The sequence below is a fragment of the Saccopteryx bilineata genome, chromosome 2 (genome assembly GCF_036850765.1).
Source record: "Saccopteryx bilineata isolate mSacBil1 chromosome 2, mSacBil1_pri_phased_curated, whole genome shotgun sequence".
NCBI classification, from domain to species: Eukaryota; Metazoa; Chordata; class Mammalia; order Chiroptera; family Emballonuridae; genus Saccopteryx; species Saccopteryx bilineata.
This window is the reverse complement of record NC_089491.1, coordinates 97,579,375-97,599,514: the sequence shown is the minus strand read 5'-3', so window position 1 is coordinate 97,599,514 and position 20,140 is coordinate 97,579,375. Positions and strand designations below refer to the sequence as shown.

Below are 20,140 nucleotides of genomic sequence, written 5' to 3'. Positions count from 1 at the left end.
TATGTGAATGCGTTGTAGGGTTTGTAGCACAATTTTCTTAGGCATACAGAGGTAACAATGCACTTGTTGCCGGGAAGTTGACCCCAAATTAACAATTTGCAAAGGAGTTACTTGATACTAGGAGTTCACTTGACATTAGAATTTAGATAATTTCATGTAATCAAGAGCATCTTGGCCTGACCTGTGGTGGCGCAGTAGAAAAAGCGTCGAGACCTGGAACACTGAGATTGCCAGTTTGAAACCCTGGGCTTGGCTGGTCAAGGCACATAGGGGAGGGAGTTGATGCTTCCTGCTCCTCCCCCCTTCTCTCTCTAAAATGAATTTTTTTTAAAAGCATCTGTTCTGCGTCTAAGTAAATGAAAGGAAATGGTCCTTTCATTTCCTATACATATATATAGCCTAGCATATAGCTATTTAATTTGGTGCAATGTTTGGTAGGATATAAAATGGAGATCTTAGATTAGAATTAGGTTAACTTTATATCTAAAAACTTCATCTTGTCAGTTTCACAAGTCAATTTACATTGATGGCGTGATCCATCGCTAAGAATACTGTGGAGGTTTTCGAAGAAATCAAAATACTATTGGAGAGTTTGATGAGTAATAATGTTTTAATATTCAGCAAGCATCATCAGATAATTTCATTAATATTGAACCTCAGTATTTGAAAGTAAAGGAAATCTTTAATGAGTAGCTAGTATTCTAATTTTGATTTGTACTTGAAAAATCAAATGAAACTAAATGATGAGACCAAAGGAAATAGTACATGTTATTTGAATGGAAGTTTGGCAAAAGTGAAATATATACAGCCATAAGATGGCATGTGAATAAACACTCTTAAAGTAAATGTTCATTTATAAGAGTGTGTAAACTAGTGTAAAAGGCAGGCAGCTCAGATTTCTGGAAGAACATTTTAGCTCAGAAGCTCAAAATCTTATCAAGTATTTAGAAAGTAGAGTATGCCTGCTTTTGGACTGAGTTTAGTATATTTTAAGAATTTAGAATCTAGTGTATTTAAAATACCACTTTTAGTGCTCGCTTTGGCAGAACATACACTAAAATTGGAACAAGAAGATTAGCATGGTCCCAGTGCAAGAATGATATGCGAATTCGTGAAGCATTCCATATAAAAAATAAAATAAAATGCTACCTTTGACAAAAGCAAACGTGAAATTTCTGTGTTTTACTTCATTAATATGTAGCTTTCAGAATGTGTTTTTAGGATCATGACACTTAACTTTCTTTTGGTCAAGACTTTGCATAAAAGTTATGGACTCCTGCAGAAAAGTTGTACTGTGTATTTAATTTCTGATGATTACTGAGGTCTGTTATGGGTGTAGATTAAGGACACTGACTTTAAGGTGTTGACTCTACAAGTATGTTAAACATTATGCTGTTTATTTACTGTAATATTAGGTGGATTTTAAAATGTGAATGTTTTGGAATGAATGTGTTAGTTGCGGGAACTTGTTAAAAATACAGATAATGACAAGTTTATTCATAAGTAGATTTGCCTCTATAGCTCATATTTTTATTTCTTTTCCCCTTTTTTTAATTAAAATTTTTTTTTCATTTACAGTTGACATTCATTATTTTGTATTAGTTTAAGGTGTAAAGGACAGCGATTAGAAGTTTATAATTTAAGGAGTGATTCCCAGGATAAGTCTAGAATCCATCTGGCAGCATACATAGTTATTATTATCATTAACTATGTTCCTTATGTTATACTTACTCTACATACCCTTTTGTAATTCAAAGCATGTTTTAAATTGAAGATGAGTATTTTTGATGGTCTCGAATATATCTGAGAAAGTAAAATTACTGTCTGTTTAGTCTTCTGCATTTTTTTTCCTTTGTGACAGAGACAGACAGGGACAGACAGGAAGGGAGAGAGATGCATCAATTCTTCGTTGCAGCTCCTTAGTTGTTCATTGATTGCTTTCTCATATGTGCCATGACCTGGGGCAGGAGGCTACAGCAGAGCAAGTGACTCCTTGCTCAAGCCAGCAACCTCGGGGTTTTGAACCTGGGTCCTCCAGGTCACAGTCCAACACTCTATCCACTGTGCCCCCACCTGTTCAGGCAGTCTTCTGCATTAAAGTGCTTTGCATATGTTCCACATTCCCAAAACAACCCAGTGAGGTGTGGCTGTTACAGTTCCCCAATTGGAAATGAGAACTAAATATCAGGGAAGTTAAGTAATTGTCCAAGAACTCAGCCACTAAGTAGCTGAGTTAATTTTTTTGCCCAAGAACTTAGCGACTGAGTAGCTGCTTGATCCCAAAGCCATTGCCCTTAGCTCCTTTCCTGTACTTCTCTGAGTTGAATTATGATTTTTTTTTTTCATTTTTCCGAAGCTGGAAACGGGGAGGCAGTCAGACAGACTCCCGCATGTGCTGGACCGGGATCTACCCAGCATGCCCACCAGGGGGCGATGCTCTGCCCCTCTGGGGCATTGCTCTGTTGTATCCAGAGCCATTCTAGCGCCTGAGGCCCGGGCCGTCATTGCTCCAATGGAGCCTCAGCTGCTGGAGGGGAAGAGAGAGACAGAGAGGAAGGAGAGGGGGAGGGTGGAGAAGCAGATGGGCGCTTCTCCTGTGTGCTCTGACCGGGAATGGAACCCCGGACTCCTGCACGCCAGGCCGACGCTCTACCACTGAGCCAACCGGCCAGGGCTATGATTTTTTAATCACTCTTAATTTTTAATGGGCTAGGATAAGCTACAGATTGAAGTAATATGTGAATAAGGATAGAAAGTGGCTATAAAGTGTGGCTACTTTTTTTTGTTAATAAAGAATTACCTGAAAGATCAAAATTAGGTAGGTTTTTAATAGCATGTTGTCTAAGAATGTTTGCAGCTACAAGATAATTGCGTATCCACTATGCGCTTGTCATTGTACTTGATGCTTTTTGTATTTTATTTCTATTTCCTTTTAACAGCTCTCTAAAGTTTGTCTGATTTTTGTAAGTTAAAATAACAACATCCCAGAGATTACATGTTTCTAAAGACATGGTAAGTAAGCCAAACTTCAAGCAGCTAGCTTTCTGATTCTGTTGTACACTTAAACTATAGCAGAGTATATCTCGAGAACAGAAAAATAGACTACCCAGTTATCTCACTGTTTCCAGTAGCCAAGCGTTCATTTTATGATTGTAATCTTGTGTGCATGTTAGGGTTTTTACTTCACCTTATTTTTTTAATGAACATTTCCATGTGTCTTCATAATCCAGAAATTCTAGTATATCTGTGTTTCTGAAAGCTTAATTAACAGTAACCCCTCTCAGCTGTTTAAATACCAGTTTTCAAAATTTGCTCTAATCAAATGTTTTCTAAAAAAACTGCTGGCTGAGAACCATCAGATCACAAAATTAATTTCTTGTGTATAATAAAAGAAAATATAGGACTAAGGATTAGTGTGGATTTGTGAACATTAACATTAGTATTATGTATTTATAGAAATGTACTTATAAAGAATTTTTCTTGCAGAGGAATTTGGGAACGTAGAAACCTCTGCTCTAATGAACAGTGATGCTGCATACCTGATAATCTTTCTCCTGCCCCTTACCCGTCAACACCCATCTTTCAGATTATATTTGTATATTTCCCCCTAAATTGAGGATAATTTTAATAGCCGTTGGTATGTAAATTGCCAGATTGCTTACTACCATGGTACCTATTTATATTGCTGGGTCAAAAAAAAAATGGTACAGAGTAAGTGTTTCACTGTCAAGATTGAAAAATGACTACATCTTAGATTCTACATTTATTTCATTTTAGATACCTATGTTTGATGAGGATTCAAACATGTTTTAAATGAGAAAATTGGTCAGGGTTGAGAGTTGGCGAGAGGTACCAGTTACTTTTGTTTTTGGTTGTAAGAACCTTTTTGGTTCAGGAAAAAGATTTTTGCTTAGAAGGTTGACTTTTTAGGGACAATGGTGTGTGTGTTCTTACCTTTCCTTATAGCAGGGATCGGGAACCTTTTTGGCTGAGAGAGCCATGAACGCCACATATTTTAAAATGTAACTCAGCATGAGAGCCATACAGTGACCTGTGTATGTTATGCATTATCCAATAAAAATTTGGTGTTGTCCCGGAGGACAGCTGTGATTGGCTCCAGCCACCTGCAACCATGATCATGAGCGGTAGGAAATGAATGGATTGTAATACATGAGAATGTTTTATATTTTTAACGTTACTATTTTTTTATTAAAGATTTGTCTGTGACCCAGATACAGCCATCAAAAGAGCCACATCTGGCTCGCGAGCCATAGGTTCCTGACCCTTGCCTTATAGGCTAGAAACAGGCTCAAGTATAGTTTGGAGATCCAATGCTATAATTTGGGCAAGTTTATTAAACTTCTTAGCACCAGTTGCTACCCATGTAAAATAAAGATAATGACTATTTAGTAAGATGGCCCACGTGAAGGACTTGATGTGGCCCTTTTATATGTAGGATGCTCTTTCCCCTTATTAAAGACTGTATTATGTAGTTCAGTGTGTTGTTATAACTGGGAAAGCTAAGGTACTCGAAAGACTAAATTATTTGCACAAGGTTTTGATGGCAATAAGTAGGATCAGGGTTTGAACCTTGGTTTTTGTTGACTCCAAAAGAGTATTGCTATGAACATTCATGTACAACTTTTTGTTTCATTCTCTGGTGAGTATGCCTATGAGTGGATTGCTTGGTCAGATGGTAACTTGAGATTTTTTGAAACACCTCCACCACTTCAAATCATTTCTCCCAGTAGTGTGAGGGAATCTATTTTCACCACGTCCTTGCTAATACTTGTCTTTTTGGTCTGTGTTTTTAATGATAGCCATCTTAGTGTAGGTCTCAAAGTGGCATCCCATTGGGTTTTGGTTTTGGTTTCCCTAATGACTAATAAATGATGTTGAGTGTCCTATTTACTTATTGGCCATTTGTGCTTATGAGCCATATCTTTGAAGAAATGTCTTTTCAAATCCTTGCTTTTCCTTTAAAATAGGTTGTCTTAAGTTACTTTTATATATGGGATGAGGTACGGATCCAAATTCATTCTTTTGCATGTGGATATCCAGTTGTCCCAGTACTAATTGTTGAAAAAATTTCTTTCCTCACTGAATTAATTGTCTTGGCACCCTTGTTGAAACTCAGTTGACCCAGTCTATGGGATTTATTTCTGGACTTGGAATTCTGTCATATTGAACTATATGTCATAAGAGTGTTTTGATGATAGATTTTGGTTACTAAGTCACAACTTAGTAACTTTTTTTTAAGGGGGGGGGAGACAACTTGTTGTTCCACTTATTTATGCATTTATTGGTTTATTCTTGTGTGTATCCTGACCTGGGATTGAACCTGCAACCTTGGCATATCAGAATGATGCTCTTAATCAACCAGGCTAACTGGCCAGGGCCTAGTAACTTTCTTTGATGTTAAATTTAGTACATACCTTAAGAAGTAAATAATCTTTACATTAGTTAACTCTTTTGACTGAGAGGGACAGACAGACAGGAAGGGAGAGAGATGAGAAGCATCAATTCTTTGTTGCGGCTTCTTAATCCATTGATTGCTTTCTCATATGTGCCTTGATGGGGCAGGCACAGCAGAGTGAGTGACCTCTGCTCAAGCTAGCAACTGTTGGGCTCAAGCCAGTGACCCCGCACTCAAGGTGGCAACCTCGGGTTTTCAAACCTGGGACCTCCATGTCCCAGTCTGCCGGTCCATCCACTGCACCACAGCCTGGTCAGGCTACAGTAGTTAACTCTTAAATGTACAGTCTTTAAATTGAAGACCAATATTTAATATGGTTTAAATTAATTTGGGTATTATAGTTTTGATTACAAAACTAAACTGGCCATATTCATATTGCTTAGTTCAGAGATTATGCTATGATGTACAAAGGTATTAAATATCTTGGTTCCTGCCTTTTTTACTTTTTAAAATATTTTACTTACTGATTTTAGAGGGAGAGAGATGGTCGTGCTTCACTTGAGTTGTTCATTGATTGATTCTTATATGTGCCTTTATTACTGGGCAAGCTTGGAGTTCTGAACCAGCAGCCTCAGCATTCCAGATTAATGATCTCTCCACTCACTGCACCACCACAGGTCAGGCTTGGTCCCTGTCTTTGATCCTTAAAGCACTTTGGTGGCATGGAAAACATGAGTGAGGTTAATGTAAAAATTAGGATCTCTTAGTGTGTATATTTTTATATCCCTTTGTACATTATGTATTTAATCATGGAGTGTGCATAAATATAGGATTTTTGGGTTTTGAGGTTATTAGATTTTTGTTAGAGAACTTCTTGTATTTTTTTATAATGGTTTTTTTGTTTCTTTAGGAAGAATAAGTATATTTTATGATTTTTATTTCTAGCAACTATAAGAAAATCAGAAGTTGATAATAAGTGATGTAAGAAAGTTATTTCTGGGTCTTGTAAAATATATGGTATTAAGATTTGATTTAGATAACCAAGCATTTAAATTATTGGCCAAATACACGAAATGAAAGTAATACATAGATCATAAATAGCTACTATTTTAAATTGCTGGTTTTTGGAAAGTTTTTTTAGTTAAACTTATATTCAAATTAAGTGAATAAAGGCGGTCTAATACTTTTTCCCCCTCCTTTAATTACACAGGAGATCCAGGATTACCGAGTAGAAAGCCTTCCTGTGGTGCTCCTGTTGTCCCTGTTCAACATTCAGCCTGGATGTTCTTCACTGTGGGATGAGGTAGTAGGTTGTATAGTTTTAGGGTCACACCCACCACTGGGAGATAACTATACAATCTACTGTCTTTCCTAACGTGATAGAAAAATCTGCATTCTGGCAGCGTCATAGGAAGTTGGTAACTAATAGCACACTATCTCTTTCAGATTAACTTGTTAAAAATGCTGTAGTGCACCATTTCTTGATGGTGTGCAAGTTGCCTGTTTTAGAGATTACAAACTAGCAAGTAAACTGGATGGGAGAGAAATAGACTTTTTGCTCCTCATTTCTGTATATCAGAATAATTGTGTTTTATTTTAATTGATGTGGATAATTTTATGTTGCGTTTTCTTTTGAAAAAGATTATGCTCTCTATTCCAGAAGAAAAAATTGCTCTATCGGCGTGAGGTAGTAGATTGTATAGTTGTGGGGTAGTTATTTTACCCTGTTCAGGAGATAACTATACAATCTATTGCCTTCCCTGAGGAGTAGACTTGCTGCATTTTGTTTTTATGTAGATCAGATTAAAACTCAGAAGAATTAATTTGACATTGTTTTGTATTTACAGTTTTTTTATGTCATTTGCTAATTTTCTCTTTCAGGTATAGTGTACCTACAATAGACAGTAATGTAACATTTTTCACATGTGATATATTTAAAAATTTGAAATTAAAATCTCAGAGTGGAGAAGTAACTTTTGGGCAATCTTCATAGCAGAGCAAGCCCCTCTGGAATTGTGGATAGGCTTGTCATCCTAACCCTGCTTCACATGGCCAGGGCGGACCTGGGTTGAAGCTGCACATACAGAAAGGCACTGTTGGAGCTAAAATGGATGGAGGTGGATTATGATTCATTCTTCCCAGTTTGGGTTTCTGGAGGGCCTTGTGCATGTTAACCAGTGCTTCATTGGTGTGAATGGCACCATCTCTCCAGCCTGGGAAAGGAGAATTGGGGTCTGGGTTCTACCCCTCTTCCCTGGTAAGTCACAAAGAGGAAGGTTCCCTGAGGTTGTCACATGGGGAAATCCATAATTTATTGTTTTAAAGAAAATGTGTGAGGGTAATGCTAGAAAGAGATACTTGATTTTTAACACCCAAAAGGACCCATGTTTCAGCTTTTTCCCAACGGGTCAAACCATGTTAATGGAGCCTTTCTAATTAAGGCTAAAAACTGCCTGTTTTAAGTGCTTACTGTTTATTTTGTTTTCAGAGAAGAAAAGTGAAAAATGTGGAGGTGAGAAAGAGGTCACCTTTTCCCAAATACTTATATTTACACTGAATCTTAACATCTAAGACAGTGATTAGCAACTGGTGTGCCACAAGAATTTTTAAAACATGCAATATCTGACTTTTTTAGTCAAGGGTGCTTACCTCTTTTCCCTTAGATTATCAAATTTAAAAAATGATAACAGCCAACACAATGGCTGTTTGAATGATTCAAAATTATACCTTTTTTTCTGTCAAAAATACACTTTTTGGTGTGCCACAGAATTTCAGTAATTAGTTTATATGTGCTGTGAGATGAAAAGGTTGACAATTGCTGACCTAAGTAATCACAGTGCAGTGCCATTGGTAGCAGGAGCTTTGAATCTGAGAAAACATCAAATTCTGTCTTTGGTGGGTCCAACCCAGGTGATTATCTGGGCTGAATTAATGCTTTTTCATCCCTGGCATATTTATGGACACCTGCATGATGCAGAATTGGTCTTTGTTATAAACTGAACATATAAAAGTTGGAGGGAAAACATTTTACATTCATTACATTTTGGTGTGCCTAAGAAAAGTAGGAAAGTTCAAGAAGTACTCTGACTTAATCATAACATCACTCATGTGGCAAGTATAGTTGTGGAGTTTTGTGGTTTTCTGACACATGCTGCCTGCACAGTGGGCATCATCATCACTGTGCAGTTGGAAACTACTTACCTAAGAACTAAGGTCTGAAAAAATGAATTTGTGTCTTTTCTTAATTAACACAAGGACCCATTTCATACTCTTCCTAGCCAAGTTTGGTGAGTCAATCAAATTATGGAGAACTAGTATATTTTGTAAAAACACTTAAAAGTACCTTATGGAGAGTATGGAGATCAGAATTTGCTTTCCTGTAAAGGATCCAAAAACTTGAAATACCTGGGCTCAGGAGGGGCTGGCTGTAATCTAGGAAACACACGGCATCTAAAAGGGACTGACAGTAAGTTAAATGGTCCTGTTGGCTACAGTCAGGATTTATGTATCATGTCACCTAATTTTCCAGCCTATTAAGAGAGGCTGGAGGTTTCAGGAAATTTGGTAATATGTTAAATGTTTTAAAAGTCTGTGGCTCCAACAGTATAAGGCAGACTAGATATTAGGCTGTGGTTTGTATCCTCTGATGTAATTGAATTTTTGTTTTGTAACAAGAGGTTTGATTTTAAACGACTACATTTCTGGTTTTTACCAAGATCGTCTGGCCAGTAACTTTTTTAAGGCTTTAGTGAAAGAATTCTAGTTGGTTTAACTTGGGGGGCGGGGGTAAAGCCTAATTTAACAGGTTAATTTGAAGTGCCTCTGCCAAGTAGAAGACTGGCAAGAAAAAAAAATGGGTTCCTAGGAAGAGGTAGTAGGTTGCATAGTTTTAGGGCAGGGATTTTGCCCACAAGGAGGTAACTATACGACCTGCTGCCTTTCTTAGGGCCTTATTATTCCACGGTAACCTGATTTACTGTAGACAGCAGCATGGTACAACATCAATTAGTAAAAGTCAATTAATGAGACTTAAAGACTTCTGAAGTATACTTGGAAAGTTTTGGAAAGCGTAGGTTTTTTGGTTTTGGTCAAGTTCCCATCTTATCTAGAATACCAGATATTTCCCCCTATACTCTCTATCGTACCTAAAAGCAGACATTTTAATAAAACTAGAAATATTTTCTAAGTTCCTGGGTTTCTTTGTCTTCTGATCTTAAAATGTGATTCAGTTCTTAGATGATAGTATTGCATATTGTGGAAATCTGTCATCATGAGTGTGCATCATGGTATGTAACCCTGTGATTGAATCTGTTAAATGTGTGTAACGACGGGACAATGGAGTTACTGTAATTTGTTAAACACCTTTTCAATAAAAATTCTTTTACTTTAAAACCTGTGTTTAAATTTCTTTTTTATAATTTACTAATTGAGAGGGAAGCATTCATTTGTTGTTCCACTTAGTTGTTCAATCTATTGGTTGCTTCCTGTATATATCCTGACCGGGGATTGAGCTTGCAGCCTTGGTGTTTCGGGATGATGCTTTAATTCACTGAGCAACCGGCCAGGGCCCTAAAACTTGTGGATTTTGTTTGTTTGTTTTGTTTTGTTTTTTAGTGAGAGGGGATGCAGAGACAGACTCCTCTGCACGTGCCCAGACCAAGATCCACCTGGCAAGCCCACCAGGGGACGGTGCTCTGCCCATCTGGGGCCCTTGCTTTGTTACAACGTGAGCCATTTTTTTTTAGCACCTGAGGCAGAGACCATGGAGCCATCCTCAGTGCCTAGGGCCATCCTGCTCCAGTGGAGCCCTGGCTGCAGGAGGGGAGAAGAGAGAGAGAAGCAGGAGGGGAATGGGGTGGAGAAGCGGATGGTTTTTTCTCCTTGTGTGCCCTGGTCAGGAATTGAACCCAGCACATCCACACTGCAGGCCGATGCTTTACCGCTGAGACAACTGGCCAGAGCCAAAACTTGGGGGTTTTAAATCATTGTTTCACCTCCATTTTTGCAGAATTAGATGCATTTTTTTTATTTGTAAGTATTTGGATATGTATTATCTGTTAAATTACTTTTGCTGATTTACTTACTTTCAGATGTTTCTTAAGCTAATTGGAGCCATAGCCATTTCTTTCATTTTGTAAACACTTTCTGTCTTTGTATGCACAATTACATGTTCTGAGGACACCCTACATTCTTTAATCTCATTCTTTGAGTCTGTTCAAGCAGACTACCGTGCAAAAATTTACTGTTCCTAAATTTGCTGGTATGGTTCAAACATACTGAGCTTGGGGGGGGGGGGGTGTGCATTAACATTCCAGGGGTAGATATATTTAAAACTTTTGAACAGTAATATTTTAAAGGCTCCAGGGTAGAAAGGGTGACAGAATTCAGTGAAGTTTTCTGTCTGGATCCCACCTCCTCAAGGAATGTTTCAGTGGAAAGAAGGCCAGGAATTGGCATTGAGACTGTGGCCAGACTTCAGAGAATGGAGATGTGGTCTCTCCACTTTGTTTTCTGGGTTGGGCATGGTGGAATATGTAGGTGAGTGGGAGTTGGGCAGTCCAGGGACAGAGGATATCAGATTTCCCTTCTTTCCTTCGGTCATAACCTGGGTAGATCACAAATCTAGGGAAGCCTACGGAAAGCCTGGCACTTCAGCAGTGAGGGCTGGAGGGGTGCTGTGGTTGCCAATGGAGGTGCTAGGGAAGACGCTGAAAGGGCCTGCCCAAAGGACTTCTGCTTAGGAGAGCCAGTTTCATTGAGGTATGGAATCTTATATCAGGTAAAGTGCCCTAGCTCTTGGCCTAGGGGTAGATTGTGACCAGACCTGACCAATGAGATGTTAGGTGGTGGTGGTTTTGGGCCTGCACACCATTGAAAAGAAAGGTCTTGAGCTAAAGGCTGTGATACCCACAGGGGCCTCTACCATGTACAGAGACAGCTGCCAGGCAGGCCACCTGGCTCTGGAAAGACAGCCTGGGTTGGGTGTGGGGCACAGAGCAAATCAGAAAAACAGGAGTTTTAGAATTGGGAAAGTAGGACCCACATCCGTGTGGAACAGGCCGACCGTTTCGCTTGCACAGGTTTGTACCCAAGATGTCAAGAGTCTTGAGTGTCCTTCTTTCAGCTTAAAAGCAGAGTATATTAATATCTCTGGACCCTTGATTTTCTTAACAAATTTTTAAAATTCTAGAAATGGATGCTCATATTACCTGAGTTATTTTCATAAGTAGTTTCTATTCTTACCCAAAGACACTCCATGCATGTATTTTGTCAGCCCAGACAGCTATACCAATTTAAGGCATCTGCAGATTATTATCTTAATCATAGTCTGCAAAAAAAGACAAATTTGTGATCTGTAATCAGTATCCCCTACTTGCTTTGGTGATTTAAAGAAAAAAAAAAAAAAGAGGTGGTGGTGGAGAGGAGGGAGAGTGTTTCATAAAAGGAAGGTTCTGGAGAAGAGACTGCTTTGTACTGCACTCTGCTGCTTTGTGCATAGTTTTGTGATGATCAGAGCTACTACAGCCATCTTGTGACAAGATGAACTACCACAGTGAGTGTTATTCCTGATCCACATAGCTTAGAGAAGTCTAGGGAAAGCCCCTAACCAAGTATGCTGAAGTGTGAGGGAGAAGAGAAGTGCTGCTGCCCTCAGGAAGGAACTCTGGCTGGGATAAGGATGATAGAGATTATCTCTGGTATCTGGGGGCCATGGTGGGACCCTGAACATGAGCATGCATATGATGGAGACATTTCACAAACTTTGATCTTAGAAGTTGTCAGCCAGCAAGGGCCAAGCTCAACGTGTGAACCAGACACCCCTCCCTGGTGCTGAGATGTTAGCCCTCTGTAAACTTCGATCACCCTCAGGGAGGAAAAAGGGTAGGTGGAGAACCCTAAATTTGATAGACTACTAAAACTTTAAATCAAAGTAATGAACTAAAACAAAATAGGTCAGATTTTAGTTTTTTGCCATTACCAAAAAATTGGAGTTCAGGATATTCACAAATAAAATTTACATTTCTGTGCAACTGCAAATTCTGAACCTCTAATGTTACCCAAGATGATGTGAAGAGTAATGGTGGCTGGCGTGAGAGATACTCCTGATCTTTCCCTTCGAAATTTCAACCAATTGAACAGCTATGACGCCATGATGCAATGAAGGAACCCCAAGCTGGGCTTGCAGGCGCGCCTGAAAGATCTGTGCAGCAAATCAACTGAAGTTCACTTAAATTTTAAAATAGTTTATAAAACCTTGCTAAGATTTTAAAAAGGAAAACAGTTGTCATACCTTGCTGGGTTATTAATAGGAATTTCATTAACTATAGATTAATTTCAAGTTAATTGACAACTTGACTATGTTAAGTTTTCCAGTCCTTGTTCATGGTATGTCTTCGTCTATTTAGGTGTTTTGTTTTTGTTTTTATTGTGACAGAGAGAGAGGGACAGACAGACAGGAAGAGAGAGATGAGAAACATCAATTCTTCTTTGTGGTTCCTTAGATGTTCATTGATTGCTTTCTCATATGTGCCTTGACTGGGGGGTTTTAGCAGAACAAATGACCCCTTGCTCAAGTCAGCAACCTTGGGGTTTTGAACATGGGTCTTATGCATCCTAGTCTGACGTTTTATCCACTGCACCACTGCCTGGTCAGGCACTAATTGTCTGTCTTGTCCACACCACACTGTTTTGATTGTTGTAGTCGTATAATAAGTCTTGAAATTAGACTTAGAACTTTGTTTTATTTTTAAAAAGTTGTTTAGACTCTTCTAGGTGTCTGCATTTCCATATGAATTTTAGACTCAATCGATTTCTATAAAAACTTCCTTTGGTATTTTGATTGGACTTTCACTGAGTCCGTGGTTCAATTAGAGAATTGACATCTTAACATTGAGTCTTCTATGCACAAACAAGGTCTTTTTTATTTTTAATTAATTGTGTTTACATAGATTCTAGGGTCGCCCCAAATGCATCCCCCATCCCCGTACTCCCCTCAACATCTCCTTTGTCCCCCTCCTTATAGGGCCCTCCCCCCTTACCTTCAGGTTTATCCCATCTTATCCCCTTTCCCTAAACAAGGTCTTTTTTAAAGGTCTTTTAAAAATACCTCTCAGTGCCTGGCCAGGCAGTGGTACAGTGGATAGAGCCTTGGACTGGGATACAGAGGACCCAGGTTCAAAACCCTGAGGTTGCTGGCTTGAACCAGGGGTCATTTGCTCTGCTGTAGCCCCCCCCCCCCCAATCAAGACACATGAGAACACAATCAGTGAACAACTAAGGAGCTGAAATGAAAAACTAATGCTTCTCATATCTGTCCCTCTCTCTGTCTCTTTCTCTGTCAAAAATAAAATATGAAAAAAGTATACCTCTCAGTGATGTTTTGAAGTTTTCAGGTCTTGCAAATCTTTTGTCATATTTATCCATCAGAATTTCATATTTTTGATGATACTGTAAATTTTTTTTAGTCATTTTAGAGAGGGGAGAGGGATAGAGAGAAGGGGGAGGAGCAGGAAGCATCAACTCCCATATGTGCCTTGACTATAAATGTTTTTTTTTTAATTTAAGTTTATTGTTTTCTTTACAAAAATGTTCTTTATAAAAACAATATTTTTAAACAATTATTTTTATATTGTTTTCTGCAAGTTGCTAAACTTATTCTTTTCATCAGGATAATCATTGGATTTTCTACGTAGATGATCATGTCATTTGTGAACAAAGACATTTTAATTTTTCCCTTCCAAATGCCTTTTATCTTTTTGCACGTATTCCGTTATTCAATTCCATGTTGAATAGAAATGACAAGAGTGAACATCCTTGTCTTGTTTCTCATGCTCAGGGGAAAAGCTTTCATTCAGTTTGGTGTCGGCTGTATGTTTCACAGAGTTGAGGCCAGTTCCTCTCTTCATTGTTTACTGAGTTTTTACAAATCAAATGGATTAAATTTTGTCAAATGCTTTTATGTGTCTTTTTTTTTAAACAGGGACAGAGAGAGTCAGAGAGGAATAGATAGGGACAGACAGACAGGCATCAATCATCAGTTTTTCGTTGTGACACCTTAGTTGTTCATTGATTGCTCTCTCATATGTGCCTTGACTGCAGGCTTTCAGCTGACCAAGTAACCCCTTGCTTGAGCCCGCGACCTTGGGTCCAAGCTGGTGAGTTGTGTGTTTTGTTTTGTTTTTCAAGCCAGATGAGTCTGCACTCAAGCTGGTGACCTCAGGGTCTCAAACCTGGGACCTCTGCATCCCACTGCCTGATCACGCTCTGTGTCCTTTTAAATTATCTTTTTTTTTTCTTTAGTTTGTTAATATGGGGTGTTTACATTGATTGATTTTCAAATGTATAAACTTTGCATTTCTGGGGATAAACTCACTTGGTTATGATGTATTATTAGTCATTAATTTTTTTAAAAAAATTTTCTTAACACTTTTTTTCTTTACTCTTTGTATGTCAATTTTAATATTTTCTATTGACCTGTCTTCAGTTTATTCTTTTCTCTGCTTTGTCTTGCTGGGAAGTTCTTAAAATAATTCTTTTTCTTTGATGTATTTTTAATTTCTAGCATTTCCTTTTGGCTCTTTTTGAAAAGAAATAGCTTTTATATGTATGCTAAAACTCCCTGTTTATATTGCCTCTCTTATACACTATTTTCCTCAGAATACTTATCAGTTATTTTAGTTTCTGGTCATCACCGTATTGGGGCCACGTCTGCATCAAGAGTCTGTCTTCTCTTGACAAAGACTGCCTTAGCCATTGCCTTGTGCTGTCTTTAAGTCCCAGAGTGTCTTTGAGTTCCCTCAGACCTCCCTCTTTGTCCCTAGACTTCAAGTGACAGCCCTCCCTAACCTCGGCCGTTTTTTTCTGAGCTCCCCTACCTTTCCCTCAGCTGTGGACTCTGACTGCCTCATACTCAATAGAAGTCCCAGAATTCCTGCGGGGTCTCACTCCATTGTCCTTTTTTGCCCCCATTTTATCAGCAATCTCTGTTTTAGGGTCTACTTATACTGGGGGTTACAGAAGAGTCAACCAGGGGTCAGGAACCTATGGCTCATGAGCCAGATGTGGCTCTTTTGATAGCTGCATCGGGCTCACAGACAAATCTTTAAGAAAAAAAATGTTAAAAATATAAAACATTCTCATGTATTATAATCCATTCATTTCCTACCGCGCATGTTCATGGTTGTGGGTGGCTGGAGCCAATCACAGCTGCCCTCCGGGACAACACCAAATTTTTATTGGATAATGCGTAATGTACACTGGTCGTATGGCTCTCGCAGAATTACATTTTAAAATATGTGGCATTCATGGCTCTCAGCCATAAAGGTTCCCGACCCCTGGTCTAAACTCTTAACCAAGCCCATGTTTGGCCTTCGGAAATTCTTACCCACATTTATGTCTTCCTTCCTGCTGCTCTTTCAACGATAAAATAACGGGTACCTTTTCTTTCAAGAGGGATCTGTCACCTTTTTGTATTTTAGCTGAGTAGGTTTCTTGGTGACCTCAGCTTTCTGATGGGCTAAATCGCCATTTTTTAAAAACTGATTTTGTAGGTTATCTGGCTTTGTGCTGGTTGTTATTCTAAGGGCAGTAGAGACATTTCCCTGTGACTTTCTGTGTCCTAAGCAAGAATATAAATTCCTAATGTCTTTTGAGTCCCAGTGCCAGTTGTCTTATCATGTCCAGTAGCACTTTTGCCCCATCATCTTTCCATTGAAGCTTAAGTTCAGTTGAATCTTACTCATCTCTCGCAACCCCAAGTGACCTAATACGGCAGTGGGAAAGCAATGTGAAAATGCTATGTAGGACGTGGCACTGGCCTCTACCAGAAATGCCTTCATTTATTTACCTGCAAAATGGGGGCAAAAATCCCCTGCCCTGTCAGCTCATGTGTCTCTTGGGAGATTCCTCTGGAATAATGGATGTGAATGAGCTCTGTGAAATGTAGTTAACGTGTATGTTATTACTAATGATAAAGTCCTTCCCTCCACGCCCACTGTCTCAATATCTATGGAACCCAGGTCTTCTCTCCATTGGTACTTCCACTTCCTGGTTTGGGCCCCTCCTTGTTCAGCAGGAACTTACTATGATAGATATCCAGCCTGAGCACTCATGCAGCTGTGCTCCTTATTATAGGTATAGTTATGGATTTCTGACTCCAGCTCTTACTAACTGTGATGTTAGAGAAATAGTATAATATTCCAAAGCCTCAGTTTCTTTATTTGTAAACTGAAGTAGAATAGCATAAAATGCCATAGAGTTTAAGAATTAAATGCCATGTTGTGATATGTGGCTAGCATGCTGGAAATGACTTACCCAAGGCCATGTGGTCAGTTTGCTTCAGGGCTTGGCTGGTTCCCATCTCTGATATCAAAGGCATTATTTGGAATCTCTGATGTCTGTGGTCTCTAAATAGCTTCCCTGTGCTTTCTTCCACATCTTTTTTGCTTATTCCATTAAAAAAAAAATAAAAACATGCTTTGAAGCTCTCTCCCTTGGCCTTCAAACTTTAATTATTGAAGCCAGGAATTCTCCACATCTCCAGCTAGCATTCAAGGCTCTTGACAGTCCTTGACAAAACTTGTCTGTCACACATGCCTCATGGTTATGTTTAGCCCATGTGTGCCCTGGCTGAACCTTGAATGATGGGTAAGCTGAGGATAGGCAGCAATAAAGAGGGATATTATAGGTTGTACAGGAGAGGGCATTTCTGGGGGGAAAACTGGAAGTAAAGACTCAGGACCAAGTAAGCAAGGGGGTGTATATGGGAAGCAATGGGCATGTTGTTGGGTACATGGAAGATGCATGTTGTGAGAGTTGAGGCTGAGTGCCAGTTGCAGCTGGACATCTCAGACTGAGAGCACAGGTGTAAGATGCCAGATTTGTGTTTGGTGGGTGATGGAGAATCCAAACTTGGTTGAGAAGTAGAGACAGTCATCTGTACTCCCTGAAGGGCTTTTTCATCAGGAGAAGCAATCACTCCATCCAAAGTCCATCCAGAGTATTCTCTCAGGATTGCTCTCCTGCTTCGTTCCCTGTGTGGTCTCTGGGAGGGAGGCCCAACCCCACTGCTGTCAGAAGGGCAGTCTGCAGTCTCACACTGCTGACCACAGCTGGGAGCCCTGAGAAAAACACAATACGACTACACAGCCTCAACTTCTGCTTGTTCACACAGAACTCTATTCCTCCACTTCAACTGTAAATTGGGGGTAGCAGCACCTACTTTAGACGAGATCGGGCGCATTCAGGGTGGTATGGGCGTAGACAGCAGCACCTACTTTAGAAGGTTATTTTGTGGATTAAATGAGATAATGTGTTAAAAAAAAATAGCATGGGTTTGGCATGAAGCCAGCCTCTAGTAAAAGCTGCCCTGGCCTTCCCTTGGGAAGTGTGATCTGAGGACACTAACCAGCTGCTTTCTGCTTGTCCAGTGGGCGGGCACTGCCTGAGAGCAAAGCCACTCAGTTCATGCCTTCAGGAGAGCACAGGCGATCTGTGAACAGGAGACATGACTGCAGTCCAGGTTTTCAGCACAGTAGGAAGCACATGGAAGGATAGTTCTTCCCCTTCTGGGAGGCCTTGGAGAGCAGGAACGCAGCAGAGTGATGGAGAGGAAGATGGTCTGCATCTAGTGATGTCTGGTTATAGCTGGATGAGTCGCTCACTAGGGAACATGGGGAGGCCACTCCACCTTTCTGATCCTATTTCTTCATTGAAATTAGGTTGAGCCTGACCAGGCGGTGGTGCAGTGGATAGAGCGTTGGACTGGGATGTGGAGGACCCAGGTTTGAGACCCCAAGGTCGCCAACTTGACTGCAGGCTCATCTGGTTTGAGCAAAAGCTCACCAGCTTGGACTCAAGGTCGCTGGCTCGAGCAAGGGGTTACTCGGTCTGCTGAAGGCTGTGGTCAAGGCACATATGAGAAAGCAATCAATGAACAGCTAAGGTGTTGCAGTGCGCAATGAAAAACTGATTGATGCTTCTCATCTCTCCATTACCTATCTGTCTGTCCCTGACTATCCCTCTCTGACTCTCTCTCTGTCTCTGTAAAAAAAAGAAAAAAAGAAATTAGGTTGATGTGCAAGGTAAGTGAGAGAATACAGGTGATGTGCTGCATATTGGCCGACACAGCCAGTGCCCAGTGGGGGTTGCCTTCTACATGGATTCCCCCTGCACCCTGACCTGAAGGGAGGAGCTGTTAAGATGATGAGGGGCTCTTGGTTGCTGTAGGGCCTTGCCATGACTTGGACCTCTATGTTCTTTTTTCATACTATGCCTTCAAATCCCATGTGTATTTTACATGTAAAACCATCTTAATTGGGACTGACTACATTTCAGGTACTCAGTAGCTACTTGTGTGGCTAGTGGTTACCATATTGAACATATAGTGTCTTAGACTCAGGCTCCAGGAAACAAGCTGTCATCTGGTGGTTACATCATCAATATCACCCCAAGCCCCCACCCTAGGCCTGGCCCTGTGCAGGCACCAAAAGCCCTGAAGTTCCATGCTTCCTGCCCTGGGCTTCCCTCCACCTAGTGAGGAAAGAGGCAGACACAAAAAACCAACATTTAGAGGGTGTGGAGTATCAGAAAAGAAGGCTCGTACAATGCCCTGGGATTTGGAAACAGCTGAGATGATACTCTAGGAATAAGAGAAGGCTTTAGGAACAAGGAAGCATTTCCAGATACGGAGCTGGAGAGGGGAATGACTTGTTTGAGGTCACGTGATAAATAAGCAGCTGCCTCATGGTGAGGAGACCCCTAGCCATGTCACCAGCATCTCTCACCTAGGCCATGGAAATTGCTTTATACAATACTTTTTTTTTTTAAAGAAATACATTCAATGATTCAAAATCCAAAAAGTACTAAAGCAAAAAGTCTCCTTCACATCCCCCCTAAATACCTTGCTGTCTTTTAATGAAGAAGGCATCACAAGCAATGCCATAACCTGGTACACCGTTATTCTACGTAAGTATGTCGACTGAATTTCTCGAAATGTAATTATTGGGCCCAAGGATATGTACCTCTGTAATTTTGATAGGAATAGCTTTCTTGAAAAGTTAGCTTTATTTAGATATAGTCTATATAATAATAATTGTTACATATGTATAAAAGCTACAATCCAGGAAGAAAAAGGCAACTTGTGTAGACTGGTTAGCTAATTGCCTACAGCTGCTGACTTCATGTTCACCTAGATTTTGGAATTGAGGTCACAGTTGGGGTGGCCCCCACCAATGGCTGAGCAGCACTGGCACGAGGACCTTGCAATCTCTGTACAACATGGGACTCTGACAGTCTGTGTCTTGTACTGTAGGCTCTCTTGCCTAAACCTGCTTCACCCCTCCTTTCCTTTTCACAGGAAAAGTACTTCCTAAGAAACTCTTTACACTCCTAACTCTGTTTCAGTATCTGCTTCCTGGAGCATCCAACAGACACACAAATTAATAGAAAAATAGGTCACCTGACCAGTGGTGGCTCAGTGGATTGAACACTGGCCTGAGACCTTGGTTTGAAACCCTGAGGTCACTCACCAGCTAGAGCACAGGCTTCTTGGCTTGAGCATGGGCTTGCCAGCTTCAGTGCTGAATGATTCACATGATCCCAAGGTTGGTGCCTTGAGCCCAAAGGTCGCTGGCATGAGTAAGGGGTCACTGGCTTGTTTGAGCGTTACCCCTCCCCCTATGCCCTGTCAAGGAATGCATGAGAAGCAATCAACAAAAACAAAGT

The 20,140-nt window shown here is 40.1% G+C and overlaps 1 pseudogene; it reads left to right on the top strand.

Annotated features, from left to right (window-relative positions):
- The first annotated feature begins 1,030 nt into the window (after window positions 1–1,030).
- Window positions 1,031–1,131, top strand: LOC136327371 (U6 spliceosomal RNA; annotated as a pseudogene).
- The last annotated feature ends 19,009 nt before the right edge of the window (window positions 1,132–20,140 follow it).